This window comes from Fundulus heteroclitus, chromosome 1 (genome assembly GCF_011125445.2).
Source record: "Fundulus heteroclitus isolate FHET01 chromosome 1, MU-UCD_Fhet_4.1, whole genome shotgun sequence".
Classification (NCBI taxonomy): domain Eukaryota; kingdom Metazoa; phylum Chordata; class Actinopteri; order Cyprinodontiformes; family Fundulidae; genus Fundulus; species Fundulus heteroclitus.
The window spans coordinates 6709484-6730494 of NC_046361.1; positions in this window are offsets into that span (position 1 = coordinate 6709484).

A 21011-nucleotide genomic window follows, 5' to 3' on the forward strand; every position below is an offset into this window, starting at 1 on the left:
CAAGTTAACGCGTTAATTTCGCGTTAATTCATTAGACTATTAACGGCGATATTTATTTTATCGCGCATTAACGCATGTTGCTCACAAGCTTTCAGTCAGTGTCAGTCAGCAGGCGCGCTGACTGCAGCAGCAGTCACGGCAGCACTCTCCCGCTCCCCCTCCCCTCTCGTACATGGCTCAGCGGCGCCAGCCAATCAGCACGCAGGCTCAGCCTGGCCCGCCCACTCAGCTCTCACACAAACTTAACAAACAAACAGCTGAGAGAGACCGCAGCAGCGGAAAAACATGAACAGAGGAAGTAGCACCGTTTGGCTTTATTTTAATACCGTAAATGAAATCAAGCTGTATGTTTTGTAAAAAGCCGGTTCATTTAAGTGGAAACACAACAAATTTATCTAAGCACGTGAAAAAACATGAAAACGTCGAGCCCCAGAAACGGAGAGAGGAGACGAAACTTCTCTCACTGCCCCGACAGACCCACAGACTGACGTCTCTGACTGAGGCGTTTCAGTCCTCCAGGGAACATCCAGGTAGATCAGTGGATGGATGGATGGATGGATGGATGGATGGATGGATGGATGGATGGATGTTACTGGAGCCCACACATAACATGTAATTAAGACCTTGAAAGAACCCAGTACATATATTAAAAAGTGTTATTTAAGATAAGATAACATTAGCTAATCCTTTTTTTATCCCACGACGGGGAAATTTATAGGATTAAAGCAACAGGCAGGTGCACACAACACAGACAAAATTACATAAGGATTGAAATATATAAGAGGTGGATTAGCGAAAAAACACTGAACATAACATTATTATTATTATTATTATTATTATTATTATTATTATTATTATTATTATTATTATTATTAAATTGTAATAATAAAATAAAAACCACAAAACCCAAAAGGTCAACAGTTTCATGATACATCAAGCTTAGGGACTGGCTAATATACAGCAGGTCAAAAAAGGCAATATTTTGGCTGCAGTGCTTGCTGTTCTCTTATGAAGAAAAGATCAACTAGTGCACTAAATTCAATAGATGGGTTGAAAATATCCAGTATAAAATAAGTGCTACAAATGTTACAACACTTTTGTTCATATGGCAGCAGAACATTAAAATAAAAGTGCTCTTTACACTACTTTTGAATTCATTCTTGGAGTTTGTAAATACAATGCGATTAATCGCGATTAATCGCGATTAATCAGGGCGATTAATCGCGATTAAATATTTTAATCGTTGCCCAGCCCTAATATATATATATATATATATATATATATATATATATATATATATATATATATATATATATATATATATATATATATATATATATAGTATGTGAAACACGAAACAAAAACAACAACAACAAACAATACCCAAAATATTTACAATCTGCAGACAAGATGGTTTTGACAGTGCACTTGAGAAAATTCAGGTCCGTAGACTCAGTAGTTCATAGAATTTAACTCAGGAGTACTCAAAGATAAACATTGCATCCAAAAAGAGAGAATGACTTGTGAGATGCAATCAGTCCATTATCCAAGTTTTAGTAATTGGACAGGTGTGTAAAGGAGAGTGGAGGGGTTTAGCAAAGCTGCAGCAGCCTCCTACCAGACCCAGAGGATGAGGATGTATAGGGGCAGGTTCTGTTCCAGGTAGTAGCTCGCCCTCAATTGACCCACAGCTGGGCTCACCTGGCCTGTATTAAATAACCAGGACCCATGGGTTAACCACTATTCATTTAATTTATCTACTAGCTAGTGTTATATTCTATGTTGTGTACACATTAGGAGTATTTACAACATTTCATTCAATACAACTGATATTCATGTCATTCAATACATAAAACAACTTAAATACTTAAAACCATAGCATTGAGAAAAAAGTGCTAGGTTTGCATTATCATTCATTAATTCCAATAAAAACTCAATAGGAGCAAATTGAGCACAAATGCCACTAGCATTGCTAATGCTACCAGCCACCACAGCCCACTAGAATTATATTGTGAATCCTAATGCTATTAGCATTGAGCATTTTCAGCAGAATAGATAGCATGGCTATCTAGTGAACAACAAACAGACTCACCAATTCCCGCAGATATTCGACACACCGTGGCACCAGTTGATTTCTAAACACCATTGTAGTAGACACTACAATACACAGTCGCATGCTAGGGTCAACAAGCATTTAAGATGGAAAATCAGCAAATAAAGGTATTATTTGTGTATAGAGACATAGCAAGGGTCCGTTCTTCGTACGTTGCTTAAAACACATGAGATCAAATGAGACATCCAAGATGATTTCATCCTGCTAATCATGATCCAGCTAATTGGGTTCTTCCAACACACCTGTTGTTTATGATTAGTATGGCTGGATTGAGTTATCAGAGAAAACTGCGCGTTCATGCGTCGCTTTAAAAGGGGAAATGTATCGATAGTAGAATCAATGATCAGCAGCGCTGCTATTGGCTGTTCAGCATGGCCAAAGAACGCCCACAGTTTTTCTCCCAAGCAGAACACAAGCTTTTAATGGAAGGTTATGCCGAATTTGAGTCATTAATTAAAACGACAGGGAACACCTCAAAATCTGTTAAAGCCAGGAGAAAGGGCTGGCAAAAAGCAGCAGACAAATTAAATGTGTAAATACTGTCCATGGTAGATGTTTCTATCACTTTCTACAGTATGTATTTTTGCATTTTAATAATTTCATATTTACTTTGTTCTTTTATGTCAGAGCCTCCACAGGACCCACAAGAACATGGGGAAAAAAGTGAAGTACAAGAATATTCTACAAAATGGTAGCCTTTAAGTATTAAACTGTATTTTAAAAAGCAACTTCTTCCTCTTTTTTAAAAGCCACTGTTAAATGATGTGTTAGTTTATAACAGCCACCAAGAAAAAGGCTGGAAAAAACTGGTTCTTTTTATTTTTGTTGTTTCACCCTTTCTTTTTCTTTCGCAAAATGACAAAGGGTGCCATCCGTTCCCTATATGAACGGCTTTTCAACCAAAAAATAATAATATTTTTACCTGAAAAAAAACACAAGTTAAGAGGAGATATTGAACTCCACAACTTGAAAAAGAGAAAAATTTCACTAGAGATCAAGTTGCCTCAAAAGGACCTTCAGAGTAAGTTCTAATAAACCACTTGACAGTAGTATTGCTGACTTTACATAACTATCTCTTATTGCAGGCAAAAGATAACTTGCTGGCTTTTCTTCAGTAAGAATTATTTAAATAAAACAACAGGAACTAAGCATTATTTGTTTCGTCTTTTATTAAACATTAAAAAAAAAATGGTGTTCCACAATTCTGTCCCGTCCTCTGCCACTAGGTGGTCCAAGTGCACTGGCTAGACACAGACTTCCGTATCTCCTCCGCTTATAAAGCTGCGATCTAATCCTGTTTACATGAAATAAGCCTGCTCATGGGCAGGCTTAAGATTGTGCACATGTTGCTATGACAGCAAGTCCAGGATGAGTTTCGAAGAATCAAACGATCCAAGATCATGCCAAATCGTCAACAATCAAATCAAGCTAACTGACTTAGCGACGTACGAAGAACGGGCCCCAAGTGTAGCTGCTCCAGTGGCTTCCCCCTCACTATTGATTGGGGAAACTCACCTCAGTTTATAAAATGCTCCTAAACTCTATGATTGGTTAGACTAAAAGGGTGTGTCTTGTGGTGTTCAGGTACTGAGAAAAAAATGAAGAAATTTTAACCTGGGTTACAACCGTTTACCATTTATTAAGATAAAAATACCAAATAAGCATGAACCAAAATTCCACCACAGCAATATAAAAGACTGATTAACTGGACGACCGTTACAGTGTCAAAAGTGGCACAAACTTTGAGGAAATTACTTTTTCACATATCGCCAGAATAGTTTGCCAATTGCTATTTCCTGTATTAAAACATGTAAACTTTTTTTTTGTATTTACTCATGTTATCTTTGACAGATATTGAAATTAGTTTGATCTATAATATTTTAAGTGTGACAAAAATTTTGAAAAAGGGGAGAGGGAACTTGTTTTTTAAGTTCCAAATCATTTGACTAGTGTTTGCAAAACTTGTGCTTGGATCTAAAAAATAAATAATTAAAAATACTCGTCCTGCTTACATTTGTATGATTTTAAGCAGTCTAAAGATCAACAATTCCTGGAGGAGCTAAGAAATCAAGTTCATCTTGTTTATTGTGCCAACGAAAAAAAAAAAAATCAGCAGATTTATAAAGACTGTGACTAATTTTCATACAAACCTCCTACCAGGGCTTGGATGAGCGACAAAGGTCACATCACCTGCATATGTTTGTAACAGAGTTAGAAAATCTAAATGCCACCTCATTTAAAAGCTCATTCAATTTAGCTAGAATGCTGGGGTTGCTATCGATCATGCTGCCAGGTGCTAGTTTAAGAATGAACCCAGTTCAACCACAGGAGGGGTGAAGTGTGGCAACACAGCAAAGCTGTACAATAATCTCCCTCAAGTCCAGATTTTGTATTTCTTTTCTGCTTTAGATTGAATGTGCAAACCATTTTTATTTCTCAGAAGCATTATGCATGTGATGAATTAGTAAATAGGGCCATACATGCAGGATGCCATCCTTCTTTCTCTCCGTTAAGCAGTTTTCTCCTACTATATGGACTCTGCTAGGCTTTGTTTGGCCTTCCATGAGGCTCCAACAGGACCTAATGACTTTCATTATCAGATGATGGAATTTAATTTGAGCTGCACTGCTGTCAGAGATGAGCAGTATGATATGGAGCTACGCAGAAGACAATAAAAGAGGGAGTAATTACTCTTCAGGGGCACAGGTGAGGGGGGCCCAGTTTGTGGGTGATGAGAGCACAGTGGGTCGAGACACTGAGAAGGAGTGGGAGAGGAAAGGAGAGACATGCAGGGTGGGTTATGAAAGAAATCAATAGTGAGTTGCCACCATCAGGTTATGAGATTCTGAGCAAGGATCTGTTTCCCTACTATGACCGGAGCAATGGTCTGCATTATTATCCATGGGCTTCTAGACGGTTTGGCAAACAAAAGAGAATGCTGGGTTGGCACGAAGAGCCACTTGCTGGGACAGATAAGCAATGTGTGATTATAAATCTATTCAGTTGTAAAATTAACATTAAAGTATCAGGAAACTTTTTTAACAAAAAAGACACTCAGTGATACACTCATGACCGTAGTAAATTCTGTGCAGTGCTCTTAAGCTTTCATTTACAAAACTGTGCAATCAGAAATTTCCTGAGAAATTGAAGTGTGCAAATAGGCATTAACAGTAGTGCAATTGTAAGACCACAAATTTCAGTAATTTACCTCTGTATCTATTAAAGTATTTCGGATTCTGACTGTGATTCTTAGTAGGAGGCTATAGCCCTTACAGTTTTTGGAAATAAGCTGGTTTTGGGTCTGTTAGTTTTTGATTTTAAGGTAGAAAGGACATTTTTTCTGTAAGTGTGTGTAAGAAACATCCAAGTCCATTTTCCAATAACTGTGCATGCGCAAGACCATCTTGCTTGATATTTGGCTCCTTGTGGGATCGCGTGAAAAAATCTCCCAAATCTGAGGGTAGCAGCAGATTGTTTAGCTCCTTCCGTAAATCTACTAGAGGAGCCAGTATGTCAAAATATTCTTATCTGGCAACATTCCATTTTCACATGAAAAACAAAGACTACATGTCAAGCTACAGAAGCATACTTTCTTATAGGCTACCTTGCTTAAACTAACACTAACAATTTTGTTACCTACTCTTGTCATCAATTGACCATAAAACAAAAGTTACGACTTTAACTGCGGTTCTATGAATCCCAGATGACCACCAGAGGCGGTGCTTTGAGAACTGATTGATCATACTAGCGCATGTGCAGGACAAAAAATGAATGACAACAAAGTGACCTGTGACCTACCGGTGACCTATGTGAGTCTATATAGTCACATCACATCGGAAGCTCAGTCCCAGTAATCTTCTCGTGAGCCTGAGGATTCCGAGGGACCAAGCACTGTGGCTCTCACCCGGGATTCATAGAACCTTAGTTACAGTTCTAACGTTAATTCTGTTTCATCCCTGCTGACCGCCGGAGGAGGTGCTTCAGGCACTGGATGACCTATGTAAACAAGGTCATGAGGAATCTGCAAATCCAAGGAACACCACCACAACCTACTTTAATGGGATGTAGATGGATGCTGCTCCAGGATGCCTTGAAGGGGATGGGGGACAGCCTCATTCACCTTGTAAAACCAATCAAAGGTGCTAGATAACTTTCAGGAGGCTTCACTCCATATAACTTCTAGCAGCAGTCATGGTACAATCAAGGTCGACATGCCCCTCATAGAGTGGCACCTCAATCCCGCAGGCAGCGGTCAATCCTGCAAGGCATAAGACTTGGCGATCAAATCCACAACCCAGTGTGCAAGCTGCTGCTTAGAAAGGGCCTGACCTTCCTGTAAACCTACATAGTAAACAAAAATCTCATTCATCTTTCGGAAAGGCACTGTGGAACGCCTCAAGGGCACAAAGAGTGCACAACAGGGGTCAGTGATCGAGAGAGCATGAAATTCTCCCACACGTTTTGTGGAAACCGTAACCAAAAGGAACGGCATCTTTAATGAGAGCCATTTGAAGTCCATCGATGTCAACGGCTGAAATGGAGGGGTGGAGGTTGTGTGGGTGCAAATGCCTAACACCTGTAAACAACAGCACAATGTCCCTGTCCCACCAAAAAAAACATTCAGCCCAACATGCCAAAAGGAAATGGCAGCCATGTACGCTTTCACGTAGACGGAGACTACGTGACTGGAGGGACTGGAGGGACTGGAGGAGGGTCTTCATTTGGGCAAACTCAGCTGTGAGGTGATCCACTGACTATAAAGACTCATGTAGATCACCAGTAGGTCACAGGTGACTTGGTGTCATTAATTCTCAGCATACACAAGAATGATCATTGTGTGCATGAAGCACCCCTTCTGGCAGCCAGTAGGGATGAAATAGGATTACTACCTTTTCTATATTTTACATTGTTTTAAAAGAAAATAGTTAATCCTTCTTTGACTGTTCAGTACGTCCTTTTGAGTATTGTGCAATTACATGCTTTTAGGTCATTTAATGTTTGATCACATAACCGTTGGTCTGTCAGGTATTGTCTGGTGAATACCAGCCAAATAATTCTTTGATATTAGGGCAATAGTTGAAATAGTGACTCGAGCACTGGAATTCTTCTATCAGCAAACTTCACACTATTTTGCCATTTCTAACTTTTTAAAGTTATTCAGTGTTAATAAATAACTCTCGGTCTGTTAGGTATTGTTCGGTGAATATCAGCCCAAACAGTGATATTAGGACAATAGTTCAAAAGAGTTATTTCAGCACTGGCATTCTTCTAACAGAAAACTCTGCACACATATGGAATAAATGAGTGACAACTTCTCTTTAAGAATTTATTCAAAGAAATAAATGATCATCCAGGGAACACAACTATAGAACGCTGAATTAACACTATATTTCAACAAATCCTCTGTACCTGGCAAGTGAAACTTAACTAAAACTACTAAGCAAAATTAAGATAAAAAGAAACTAAGAAACTGTGTACACACAAGATAACAAAAATGCAAATAAAGATAGTTGAAAACCATCATCAGAATGATTCAGTGAAGTATCAGCTTTGAATGAGGTTAAATTACCTAAACTAATTGAGAAAAATATTTGTTCAAGCCATTAATAATGCAAATCCTGAGTTTGACAAAACATTATTTGAGGAAATAACATTTTAAAGGATAATTTGCTGAATAAAAATCAATAACCTTTAGGACACTTGATTTTATTACAGTTTCTTCTGGAAATAATTCAAACTCAAATCAGAAACATAGGAAACTCGAGGGCGCTGTAGCGGACGATCAACCGGAAATGACGTATTGGGGCAGTTCCTGTGGCCATTGTTTACATTAGCTTGAAGAGTTAACCTTAAGTTACACAAGACACCATTAACTCGAAAATATTGTTCCTTATTAATGCTACACTAACACTAGTAGCACTATTAGATGATGGCGAAGCTAAACAAGCAAAAATATGTTTAAAACACCGTAGTTACGTTTACTAGGGGTGTAGCGGTAAGTTATTAAGAGGCTAATACTGCTAATGCTAGCATACATTTAGGGCTAACTTAAAAAGGCTTTTAGGCTCTATTTGGTCGTAATAAGCAGACCAGAAAACACAAACATTAATATCTCATTGGTGTATAAAACCCATATGGAAATAAATTTTGTTATAACCGTAAAACACAGCCCAACACACATCAGCAAAGCATTGTTTCAAGGACGCTAGCAGTTGTTTAGCATACAAGCTTTGTCTTTTTACCTCAAGGAAACTTAAAATGAATCAATATAACACTTTAAAAATAAACCATTTGACTTTCCCTGCCTTATTCTGCCAAACATCTGTTTGTCTGGTTTTGGTGACGGGGCATCCAGTTGCAGTGAATCACTCCAAAGTAAAGCTGGTTCTATTACCAGGGGATGGGGAAATGGCTGCGGGGAACCCGGCAGACTTTCCTAGCATGGCTGTAGAGGGGTGTCGCAAAGTTTTTAAGCACCCTCCAGCTGCAGGAATTCGTCCCAGCCCAGCTTTCCTGCTACATCTGAGAAAAATCAAAAAGGCTGGTTTCGTTATCAGTTGAGTACATGTATTTAGGTCTCTTGTGGTCCCCGACCCCCACCCCCATGATCTCTGCCAAACCTCTGCCTTTGTTGTTGACTTTTGGGCATCCAGTTGTAATGCAGTTTGAGTTGCCGGTAAAAAGTGGCTCTCACTTCTTCTAAACCCCTGCCTGAGTATTTTGTGGATATCCGGTGGACTACTGTGGCTGTGTTCGGTGCTGAGGAGGCTGCAGCGTACTTAGCATGGTTCAGCCACAGGAAAGTGCTTCATGCAGTCTCGGATCAGCTTTCCTTCAAAAGGAAAAGAAAAATCACAAAAGTAGGTTTCTGTAGAGGCTGTTTCCCTACTCCGTTGTCTGATTCTGCAGAAGACAAACTGCAGCTATTTGGCTCCATTTCCAGCTTGGGCAGATGCTCGTGGGTCACCAAACTTCCTTTGGACCCCTGTGGCTTTGTCTCTCCAGTGCAGACCTCTTCACGGTCCACAGAAAAAGATAAAGATAACAGGGAGAGAGCCTAGCCTCCATAGCGGACACCCTGCTGTGGGGGCCAGTCCCCTGATACCTGCAGCCTCTTACAGCATCAGAAACAGCCTGATTTCATATTTCCTGGCTGATTTTATGAGGCTTAATTTAAACTACCAATCAAAGTCAAGCCTAAAGAAACTAAGGAACTGTGTACACACAAAAGAACAAACAAAAATGGTTGAAAACCATCACCATAAGAAAGATTCAACGAATTTCAGAATTCAGTTAGGATGTTTAAATTAAAGAACCAAAGTTCATCTTAAGGAATTTATAATGAGGTCAATAAGCTTAAATAACTTATTTAAATCAAGTTTATTTGTATAGCACATTTCAGCAGCAAGATGTTTTGAAAGGGCTTTACTTCATGAAAACATAAACACATAGAAACAGTCACTGTTTGTGAGACCAGTAACAAATATTAAATTGTATCAATTGGAAACATGAATACATGTTGTAACATGTTGGTCAATGGTCCTATTATTATCGTCCAAAAGCAACTTTAAACAGGTGGGTTTTTGGTGTTGATTTAAAGGAACTCAGTGTTTTGGCTGATTTGCAGTTTTCTGGAAGTTTGTTCTAGATTTGTGGAGCATAGTAACTAAATGCTGCTTCTCCATGTTTTGTTCTGTGTATACAGTAGACCGGAACTACTACTAATAAAATTATTTAGAACTATATTTGATATATGTTTGACCTGTTCACAATGTAACTCCAAGGCTAACGTTAGAACGTTCTTTCGCTCAGGTGCAAGACTGTGATACACTGTTCCGTTCCTCAGGGGAATCGCATTAAAAATCTCCCAAATCCATTCATGTCATTTCTTTCTACTGAAGCCTTTCTCTTCCTCTCATAAACTTGTACACGGTTTGCTTCTTGCAACTCTCACTCATGTTCAAAGTATACAATGTGAGCTGTGAAGCTACAATGAACGACTAACACTGACTGCATATATAAACACTAGAAGTGCCAAGAAGGAGAAACTGACGAGGAACAAGTATGCACATTGGATGTGTGTGAGTTCACGCATGGAGCAGGCTCACTTCCATGGCAAAGAAAGAGGAGGAGGAACCTGCTCAGCGCATATCGCCTTTAACCTAGGGCTGGACGATAATTGAATAACATTATATATCGATCGATAGACGTGTGGCGTGATAGGAAAAAACAGGGTTGATAAAACTTTGATAGACAGTTTTCCTTCCTTCCTTCCAGCCTATCATATTAGTTGATGTTACAGTCACTATTTCCTCTCAACCAATCGTAATCGCGGACCCAGGCACGCCGTCACAAAGCGCCGCCCTCTCAAACCACAACAGAGATCCTGTGAATATGTCGCAGCAAGGAGCGGCAGAGGAAACGGTCCCAAAACGGGGTTTTACTAGTTTGCCAGTCTGACAGAAATAAACCAGTGATTTGTAAAACTTGCAAGGAACCGGTAAAAACAAAGTTTGGTAACGCAATCAACTTGTTTCATCACGTAAGCCGCTCACACCCGCAGCAGCGCAAGCTGTTTTAGCCCTGCGGTGCTCCGCGTCATCTTCAGAGAAATCTTATGGAGCTTCTTCCAAAACAAAGCAGGTAAAGCAGCTAAACTGGGCTCCCTTCTTTGTGATAAAATGGTATTGGTATATTTATTTTGGTCATTTTACTGGTAGCTTTAGTTTATTCTTTGTCAGTATTTAATAACATAACTCAGGTCTCTTAAGTTATTTTTCTTTAAAAAAATTCTGCTATGGTTAAAAAAGTTGGTTAAATAAAGATTTAATTGAAATTCTATGTTTGTGTTCTTTATTAAAATTAAATCATTTAGCAATATCATAAAATGTCCAGGCAGAGCTGCACATAAAATATGGTTTTAAATATTTTCAATAATTATCAATTTCGATCAGTATGCATTTTTTTTTATCGTTAAACTTCTTTTCTATATCGTCCAGCCGTACTTTAACCTACATAAAATAATTTTGCTGTGATCAACTGTACAGTTCCTTAAATCCGTCCTCAACCGTTACAGCCATGGCTGAGGAACAATTAGACTCAAAATGCTCTAAAGATCAAACTTGGCTACCCTACACTTTTGTCAACACAAACGCACACACGCGCGCACACACACACACACACACACACACACACACACACACACACACACACACACACACACACACACACACACACACACACACACTAGACTGCGGTCCCAGTCCAAGCACTGCCCAGGCAGAAAGAAGCTGTGCTTTATTTTCATTTATTGATACCAACAGAAGTGGAATAGAGTGTAGTCCAATGGTGAGAAATAGGATTGGGGGCGATGTAAATGGGGCTAAGGAGATGTAGCAGTGCATTGTCCTCCTGTTTCTCCATAGTCTGGATGAGTGGCAGGATATGATATGACTTTTCTCGCTTTGTTTGTTTGACTGCTGTCTTCTTGTCACCACCCGCTGGACAATATGCTGGACCGGAGTGGTACTGCAGTTTTTCATTACAACGTCCCATACATCATTGGTTGTTTTACATAAAGGAACCCTAGCTAATGGAAACACGAAAACCCATAAGCCCAAGACTTTCATTTACTGTGGTAATGCAGAGCCAGGGGCTTTAAATCCTGGGGCTTTCAATGAAAAGGGGGCTAAAGAGTTGACATAAACAAAGACAATCGTTTCATCCATCTCCAAGATGACCTCCCACACCTTGTCCACAAAGTCCATGGTGTTCTGAGCTGCCAACTAAAGGACGGCGTATAGTACAGTTTGTGGTGCAGAATATTATCAATAGCCTTGTACTGCTTCAAATTTTTTAAGGCAACTTCTTCTTGCAACCACTTCCTGGATCTTTTTTCAGTGACTCATAAGGAGAGTCATGGCTTTGTCATGGTAGTCTTTCTGGTTCAAAATTACTGTGCACCTCTGTTTGTCTGCTGGGAGGATGATGATGTTCTTATCCTCGCTGAGGATTGTGAGAGCAATTCTCTCCTGTTTGCTGATATTAGAAAGTGGTGGTTTGGCTCAAATTTCCTAAATTGTTCTGGTTCAAACTTCAGGATTTAATTTATTTTTTGTAGCAAATAGCAGAGGCATAGCTCAACACAGGTGAGCTACCTCCTCAGGACAGGACTCAGCCACCTGCACCTCAAGGACAAAGGACATTGTTTTGTGGACCAAAATGTTCACATTTTGGACATAGAAGACAGATAGTTTGAGAGAGGGGTGAAGGAAGCCATTTACGTAAAATGAGAAAAAACAACTTTAACCAGAGGAGGGGGGCTCAGGTTTCAACTTTCAAAAACTTATAACACAGCAATAGGTTTCAGATCCAGGTGAATCTACATGCGAATCCAAGCTCTAACGAGGCCTTGCCAGCAGGTCTATAAAGCTTAGAACTCCACACTACTCCAGACATTTTGAATTGAGAAAGCAATATATATATATATATATATATATATATATATATATATATATATATATATATATATATATATATATATATATATATCGATCGATAGATAGTGTGTTGTTGTTTTTTTATCGGGGGCCAGGACTCCCCCTACCCCACACAGAAATATTTGGCCATTGTTTGGCCAGATGAGTTTTTGAAGTTAATTTAGATGGTCAAGTAAAAATATCAGAAATGTCTGGTTTTCAGGAATCTGCCAGTTTTTGTTTTCTCTTCCTGCTTAGTTATTCAAAATCTTCCAATGAGGTTACAACTGGAAAAAAATATTCAAATTGTCATAAAATAGCAATTATTTTTGACTGTTTTTTTTCTTAGAAAAGAAATTGTCTCACTGTAAAAATAATAATCCTAATTTATAAGACCAGCAGAGAGCAGCATTGCTATCTGTCTGCTATGCCTGGATCACACCACTCTTTACCTGTTACATAGATGGCAGTAGACTTGGTGGCGAGTTACAATGTACTGACTGAAAGGTTCTGTAATGGTGGGTGGTGGTGGGGGAGGGGGGGTTATGAGTGACAGGGGGTTAGATAACAGGAAGAAAAAGGATGAAGCAACACTGACTGACTGATGAGCAAGAGCAGAGAAACTTAGACGCTGTAATTTGCTGCAGATCTGACGGGCAGCAGAAGATTAAAAATGAAATGCCTGATTTAATTTGTGTTACTTTCACAGTCACTTTGCGCTGTGTTTCATTATCAAAGTGTCATATCCCCTGTATTAAAGCTATCAAAATCAAATATCACACATCTCTGTCTATTTCATGTTCTTTCTTTATAAGTGACAAAACCCATTGTTGAATTACCACAAAAGACTTGATTTAATTATTAAAAATTAACTCCAATCTAAAATCAGGTTATATTACTTTAATCTGTAGTTTAAATTATATGTTTTGGTATGTATGACCTTAAATTAATAATAATAATAATAATAATAATAATAATAATAATAATTATTATTATTATTATTATTATTATTATTATTATAATAATTATGATTATGATTATTATTTATTATTATAATTCATAGCTGTATTTATTACTATCTTAGTTCATCTCAGTAACGTATGTAAACTGTTTGTGCTTTTCCAGGATTCTGTGCTTTTCCAGGATTCTGTGCAACAAAGAGAAATATTCTATTGAGAAATAACATTGACTGATCCTTGATAACATAGCTTCCAACCCAGATTCGTGTCAGTGCCGGAGAACGTCCAAGCCCTCCTCATTTATCATTCTTTTGGCGAAAAAAGCCAAAAGAACAAATTCAGAGCCAGTGGACTCCCGCTAGTTATACAGTTTTCTCTGTTTTGGTCTTTAGAATTAACTTGAATCTCAGACAAAGTGGTATGTAAAACAGGAAGTTCTCAGCTGGATTTCATTTGTATGGAACAGAGTAGATCGCAGTATCAGTAGATCCACACACGTGCATAAAGATTTTGACAGATTAAATGACATTGATGGAACCACATTGACTTTATCAAGAACATTGCATTAATTTGCTGATCTTGCTCTAAAGGATCACATTAATACATTGTTGCACTGGAAAAGATGGGAATAAGATCACTTTTTCCTTTCAATTCTGGTAATTGAATTGTTGACTCTTATGACTTCCATCTAAGAAAACTTCACTCTAGGCCTTACAAGAATGCCTTTGAATAGAAATGAGCCATTACCTGTTTGAAACTATAATAACATAAAAAATGGTTTCCAAACCCCGGAAAATGTTCCCACATATAGTTCCATGATAAAGGTTTTCGTTGGTTGAATGCAGGGAGTGTTGCAGCTCAGCCCCTCTCAACTTGTTGCTGCACAAGGAAGGTCAGCTTGCAAGAAGAAGGTGTTTCTAATACTTACCAAAAAAATAAAAAGCAGTTCTACGTAAATACTTCCAGTTTGAAACAGTCAGGTTTGGAAACTGAAGACACTGCAATCATAACTCTTATTAAGATACAGCAGTTTGAAAACTACAGTTCATAAGCTTCAAGATAACTGGCCAGCTGTTTAAAATCAAAGTAGTTAGGTCATGTACGTGGCTGCACGGTGCAGTTGGTTTTACTGTTTCATTGAAGCAACTGTCTCCTGGGTTCAGACCTGGGGTCTTTCTGCATAGTGTTTGCATTCTCTCCCTGTACATGTGTGGATATTCTCTGGGTACTCTGGCTTCCTCACACAGTACAAAAACATGACTGTTATGTCAACTGGTCTCTCTAAATTTACCCTAGGATGTGAGTGTCTGTGTGCATGGTTGTTTGTCATGTATGTCTCTGTGTTGCCCTGTGATAGACTGACAACCAGTCCATTGACAGCTGGAGATAGCCTACAAACTGTAGGCTATCTTAACTTTTTTCTGATATCCTTATTTCTCAATGTTAAGATATATGCATCCCTGCAAAGACACTTCTGATCTATCAAAGCAAAAGCACTTCCAGTTCACGTTCTTGATAAATTTTACATTGTCTCACATTCACCCTCTCTGCTGAACTCTGCTCACAATGTTGTAATTTACAGCATACCTTTGAAAAGGAATACCACTTCTTCCTGGGAAAGCTTATTTGAGGTTGTCATGATTTGTCTTTGGATGAACCCGGACACAGCACGCACACACAGAGCTAGTTCTTGAAGTGAGGTTATTAAACAGAATGGAGGGTTTATGACGAGAGGAACCAGAGTCTTTTATGGACGGAGATGAAGGGTGCAGAAGCTGGCTGACAGGAGGAGTGCGGGGTGACTGACCGGGAGGAAACTCTGGAGTGGAGGACTTGAAACCGTCGAGCAGCTGCAGAACTTAAGACCGTGGAAACAGCTGCAGAACTTGAGAACGTGGAGCAGTTGCGGACTTGACCGTCGAGCAGCTGCAGAACTTGAGAACGTGGAACAGCAGCGGGAACTTGAGAACGTGGAACAGCTCAGGAACTTGAGAACGTGGAAACAGCTGCAGCACTTGAGAACGTGGAGCAGTTGCGGACTTGACCGTCGAGCAGCTGCAGAACTTGAGACCATGGAAACAGCTGCAGAACTTGAGTACGTGGAGCAGCTGTGGGAACTTGAGAACGTGGAACAGCTCATGAACTTGAGAACGTGGAACAGCACAGGAGACGAGGACAGGAATTCAGAACTTCCAATGGAGCAGGGAAATGACATGAACAAAAACCAAGTTGAAGCAACGTCTTCAGGCTGACTGTAACAAAAAAACTGAGCTGACAAGGATTCTGGCAGAGACGGAGCGGGAGTGAACACTACGGACCGGCGACGAGAGCAGAATGAGGTGAGTTTATGAAGAGGAAAACACAGGTGGCAACAGATCAGAGGTGATTGCAGCCTGACAGGTGGAACCAATCAGGCTGCGCAGGAAAGAGAGAGAGGGGAAAGGAGGCTCAGCATGCAGCCTACAAGCTGCATCCTGACAGTGGTGTTGGACAGGAGGCTCCGACTGATTGTTGAACCTCAGATTAAGGACGAGCAATGTGGCCATTGAGCTTGAATGAGATCTTTACCCTCATGGAATTGCTGAGGGGTTCATGGTGGTATGCCTCTCAGGTCTGCATGTGCTTTGTGGCTTGAGGGACAGGGACGTGAGTGGGTGGTTTTGAAGGATCGCACAGTCCTTGTATGCTCAAAGCAAGAGCTGCTTCTGCATTCTTGGAACAAAGTCAAGCCTGTTTTCAGTGCACACTGGACTCTGCCAGGCCTGCTCCTATCACATATCTTGTTTGTGGTGTTCATGGACAGCATCTCAAGGCGTAGTTGTAGAAAGGAGGGTGTGTGGTTTGGGAACCTCATCGTCTCATTTTTGCTTTTTGTGGATGATATGATTGTGTTGGTTTCTTCGTGCCATGACCTCCTGCATGTATTGAAGCGGTTTGGTGCTGAGGGTGAAATGGCAGGGATGTGAGTCAACTCCTCTAAGTTTGAGGCCATGGTCCTTGCCCAGAAAAAGGTGCATTTTCCCCTCTAGGTTTTGGGTGAGTCACTGTCTCAAGTGGAGGAGAGTAAGTATCTTGGTGTCTTGTTCATGAGTGATTGTAGGAACCAGAGGTACAGAATCTGGGATGGACAGACTGATTGAGGCTTTATTGCATTAATGTGGGCACTGCTCTGGTTTGTTGTGAAGAAAGAGTTCAGCCAAAAACAAAAGCTCTCGATTTACCGGTATATCTATGTTCCTGAGGTTAGGATGATGACCAATGGAAGGAGATCTCAGAAATAAGTGGCAAAAATTTGCTTCCTTCAGAGGGTGGCTTTGTTATCCCGGGGAAACTAAAGCCCCATTTACACTACCCTTGTTAAACCGATCTATGCTGAGCTCGGACCGTTTACACATCATGCTAGCACGGTTTCTCGCCTTCTAGTGACGATCTATGGTACCACTGCTCTCTAGGATTGAAGGAGGGACTCAAGCAAATCAAAATGTCGCGCCCATAACATTTAGGAAGTTATGCCTGGTTATAATTGTGATATTTCGTTGTTTGTGGAGAGTCAGGCGAAGAACGCAACATTTGGTGAATTTACTTGACAGAGTCGGCTTTTGGGAAATGGATAAGACAAACTAACATCTATCTAATCAGGGCTTACAGACGCAGGAAACAACGACAGACGTCGAGGTTCATCACACTGCTAAGCAGAATCATCACTGGAAACCGTGTGGCACGGTAAGGAAGCTAGTAATTTTATGAATGTCTGAAAACGCGAAATTTGTCAGCTGACTGTAAGGAGATGACGCGGTCTTCTCATGCGCTCTTTGTTGTCAGAGAACCGTGCCGCTGAAAAACCGTGCCGAGCCCACCCATCGAACTGGTCTAGATTTAACGCGGTCCGGTTGTGTCTGGCACGGTTCAGTTCAGTTTGCGATCCATTTACACTCAATAGTTATCTCAGTTACCAAGCTCTGACCGTTCTGGACATGGATAAAAAAAGGTAGTGTAAATGGATAAGAGTAGAACCACTGCTTCTCAGCATTAAAAGTGATCAGTTGATGTGGATTGGACATCTGGTCAGGATACATGCACATTTGTGGTCTGCTAGAGATAATTTTGCAGGGCTCTGGCAGTGCTCCTCCTGTTCCTCCTTGCACAAAGGCAGAGGTAGCGGTCCTGCTGCAGGGCTGTTGCCCTCCTACGGCCTCCTCCACATCTCCTGATGTACTGGCCTGTCTCTAGTAGCACCTCCATGCTCTGGACACTACGCTGACAGACACAGCAACCTTCTTGTCACAGCTCATATTGATGTGCCATCCTGGATGAGCTGCACTACCTGAGCCACTTCTGTGGGTTGTAGACTCCGTCTCATGCTACCACTAGAGTGAAAGCAGCGCCGTCATTCAAAAGTGACCAAAACATCAGACATAAAGCAGAGGAACTGAGAAGTGGTCTGTGGTCACCACCTGCAGAGCCTCTCCTTTATTGGGGGGATTTTGCCAATTGCCTCTAGTTTCCACTATTCCACTTGCACAAGAGCAGGTGAAATTGATTGTCAATCAGTGTTGCTTCTTAAGTGGACAGTTTGATTTCACAGAATTGTGATTGACTTGGAGTAACAGAGTTGTCGAAGTGTTCCCTTTATTTTTTGAGCTCTCTGTCTCTCTCTCTGTCTCTCTCTCTCTCTCTCTGTCTCTCTCTCTCTCTCTCTCTCTCTCTCTCTCTCTCTCTCTCTATATATATATATATATATATATATATATATATATATATATATATATATATATATATATATGTGTGTGTGTGTGTGTGTGTGTGTGTGTGTTTACGATGCTTCTAAAACTGAATGGTGAAAGTATACTGAACGTAGTAGGGTGGAATTCACAGCTTTTGTGAGCTAATGCACATAAGTGGTAAACATATTACCTAAAAGTCTTTGACAATGTGACTTATGTGATAACTCGAGTGTGCTACAATAAGAGATATGTTGTATAATATACTTGTGCAATGTTTACTGTGGTATTTTTTTCTTACTTTTTTATCATTGGTATTTCTTTAAAATTAACTTTAGATTACTCTAGCTTGTTCTTTTTTTCATCACTCATTATTGTGTGTAACTCTGTGTCATTGTCACTGTCACACCCCAATTTCCCCACTGTGGGACAATAAAGGAATTTCTAATCCTATCTCTGAAACTGATCATGAACTGTGCACCATGTGAGTTAATGTGAACTTTTTTCAAAGTTTGCTGTGAAACGATTCAACAGAAAAAGTCCAAACTCCCAACTAGACACCACATCAAACCTTCTTTTGACTTTTGCTTTTTGTACTACTTCTCCTCTCCGCAACTTGTCTACTTATTTATTCCAATCTCAGAACACCATGTTCCCAGAGCATATTTCACTTGAATATTTCACCACATGCTCTCTCTACCCTTTCCCCCACCCCTCTGACTCTGTCTGCATCTTACAATATTTATTTATTTCAGTTTTTTTTTTCATCGACTTACAGTAAAATAGCTGCAGCTGTAATCAGAGGATAAGTAGCACCCGACATGCCAGGTGTTTTAAGGGAGATAAGGAAAGAACCATTGTGAAACTGTGCCTTCCTCCCATTTAAATGTTTTGGGGGCTTCAACTTCCTTGTTTGATTTGTTACCTACAGCTTCTTGGTGAGCTGTCAGACAGGAGATAGTGAGAGTTTTTCTTCAGGGCTGTTTCTAAGGGCAATGTGTTTGTGCTGTCCTTCAGGTGTTAGGCACATTAGATTTTGAGATGTGTTTTCATGGCATGACACAGATGAAAGCTTCCCAATAGCATAGTTCCATATTAAAGCAACTCCGTGCTTTTGGTTCTTTTACTTTAAAAACCCACTACTGCTCATGCAAGGTGTGTGCGCGCTACATTTCTGAACAAACCAGAAAATAACATCCACATTGACACACACACACACATAAGGGCACACACACTTGTATCTCAGGTGGCAGTTGGTAATTATATCACATTGCTGTTTGGTTCTGCAAAGTCCTCTAGAGAAACTAAGGCCAGTATGTCCATGTTTGATTTTTGGCTCCGGCACTCAGAGACAGAAAACAACTTCCGCCATGCTCTTAGTCCTCTATTATTGAGCAAAGAATAAAAAATGTGTGTGTGTGTGTGTGTGTGTTGTGTGTGTGTGTGTGTGTGTGTGTGTGTGTGTGTGTGTGTGTGTGTGTGTGTGTGTGTGCGTGTCTGCAGTGGGGACAGTGTTCCTCTGTTGAAGCTGTTACTGCACAGCAGTCTCATTTTTATTAGCTCCCAAGACACAATGGACACCAAGAGAAAACATCAGAGCCCACACTGTCTTTTTTGCTTCCTTTCTTTTAAATTAAAGTGATATCTCATTGCTGAACAATAGACCAGCTTTCAACAGCTGTGCAGAAGAATAATAGCAATTGTTTCCAAGCTTGAATGGATATGCCTGCCGTATTTCAAGATATATTTTTAAAGGATCTGAACATTGGGATTACACATATTTTAGACTTTTATAGTGAATGGTCTCATATGTTTAAGCCGGACTCAGAGTAATACAAGGCAACCTATTAGGTATGCCATTTGGTTCATTGAAGATGACAAGCAATTCAGTGCGTTAAACTAACCTGCCACCCCACTAGATCTAAATTTTGAAACAGTATCATCATACTTTGGAATAAGAAAGCTACATCTAAGAAACCTCACTGCAAAGAGATATGAAGATGACATTCATCAGTTGTATTCTAATTCAAGTTTTCAGGGCTGAACTATTTCCCCAACGTCTTACTGATCAACCCCAAAGATACTACCTCAAGAATTTAAGAGTGGAGAAGATGGAATAATCTGTAGTCCTGACCTTAACCCCGCTGAACACCTGGTCATTAACGTAATTATTACCAATGCAACCAAATTAGCAGAATGGGATTGCATCCCAAAGCAGTGTGTGGCCAGGATGCTGACCAGCATGTGTTTTTGTTTTCCTAACCACTTCTCAGACCTCCAGTTGTCAAAACAATAAATAGTTAAAATTACTAATATGTCCTTTTTCTTCAAACTGTAATTATCCAAGCCAATAAACAACACTAAACAAGAGTCAGTAAAAGAATAAGCTGTTTGTCATAGGCAGAGTGGATTTGTCAAGCCTTTACATGGGTGCAACCCACATACTCCACTCTGTAGCTCAAACTACATTTGCATTTTCAACACCAATTGGAGCCATTTAAAGGGAAATTAACTGGCTTTCTGACACAAACAGCCTACAATTTCTCAAAAAGTAACCCATCATACACCTGCAGCAAAACAATGGTCTGAGGAATGATGAATGGTTCTCCTTGGCCAATGGCTTGAAAAAATAAGCGAAACAAAAGTTTTGGAGTCACCTGAACTGGAACATGTTAGAGTGATAAAAAGGCTTCTTCAGTTCTGATACTGTTTGGAAGTAAAATTATAATCTGTGCAGTCA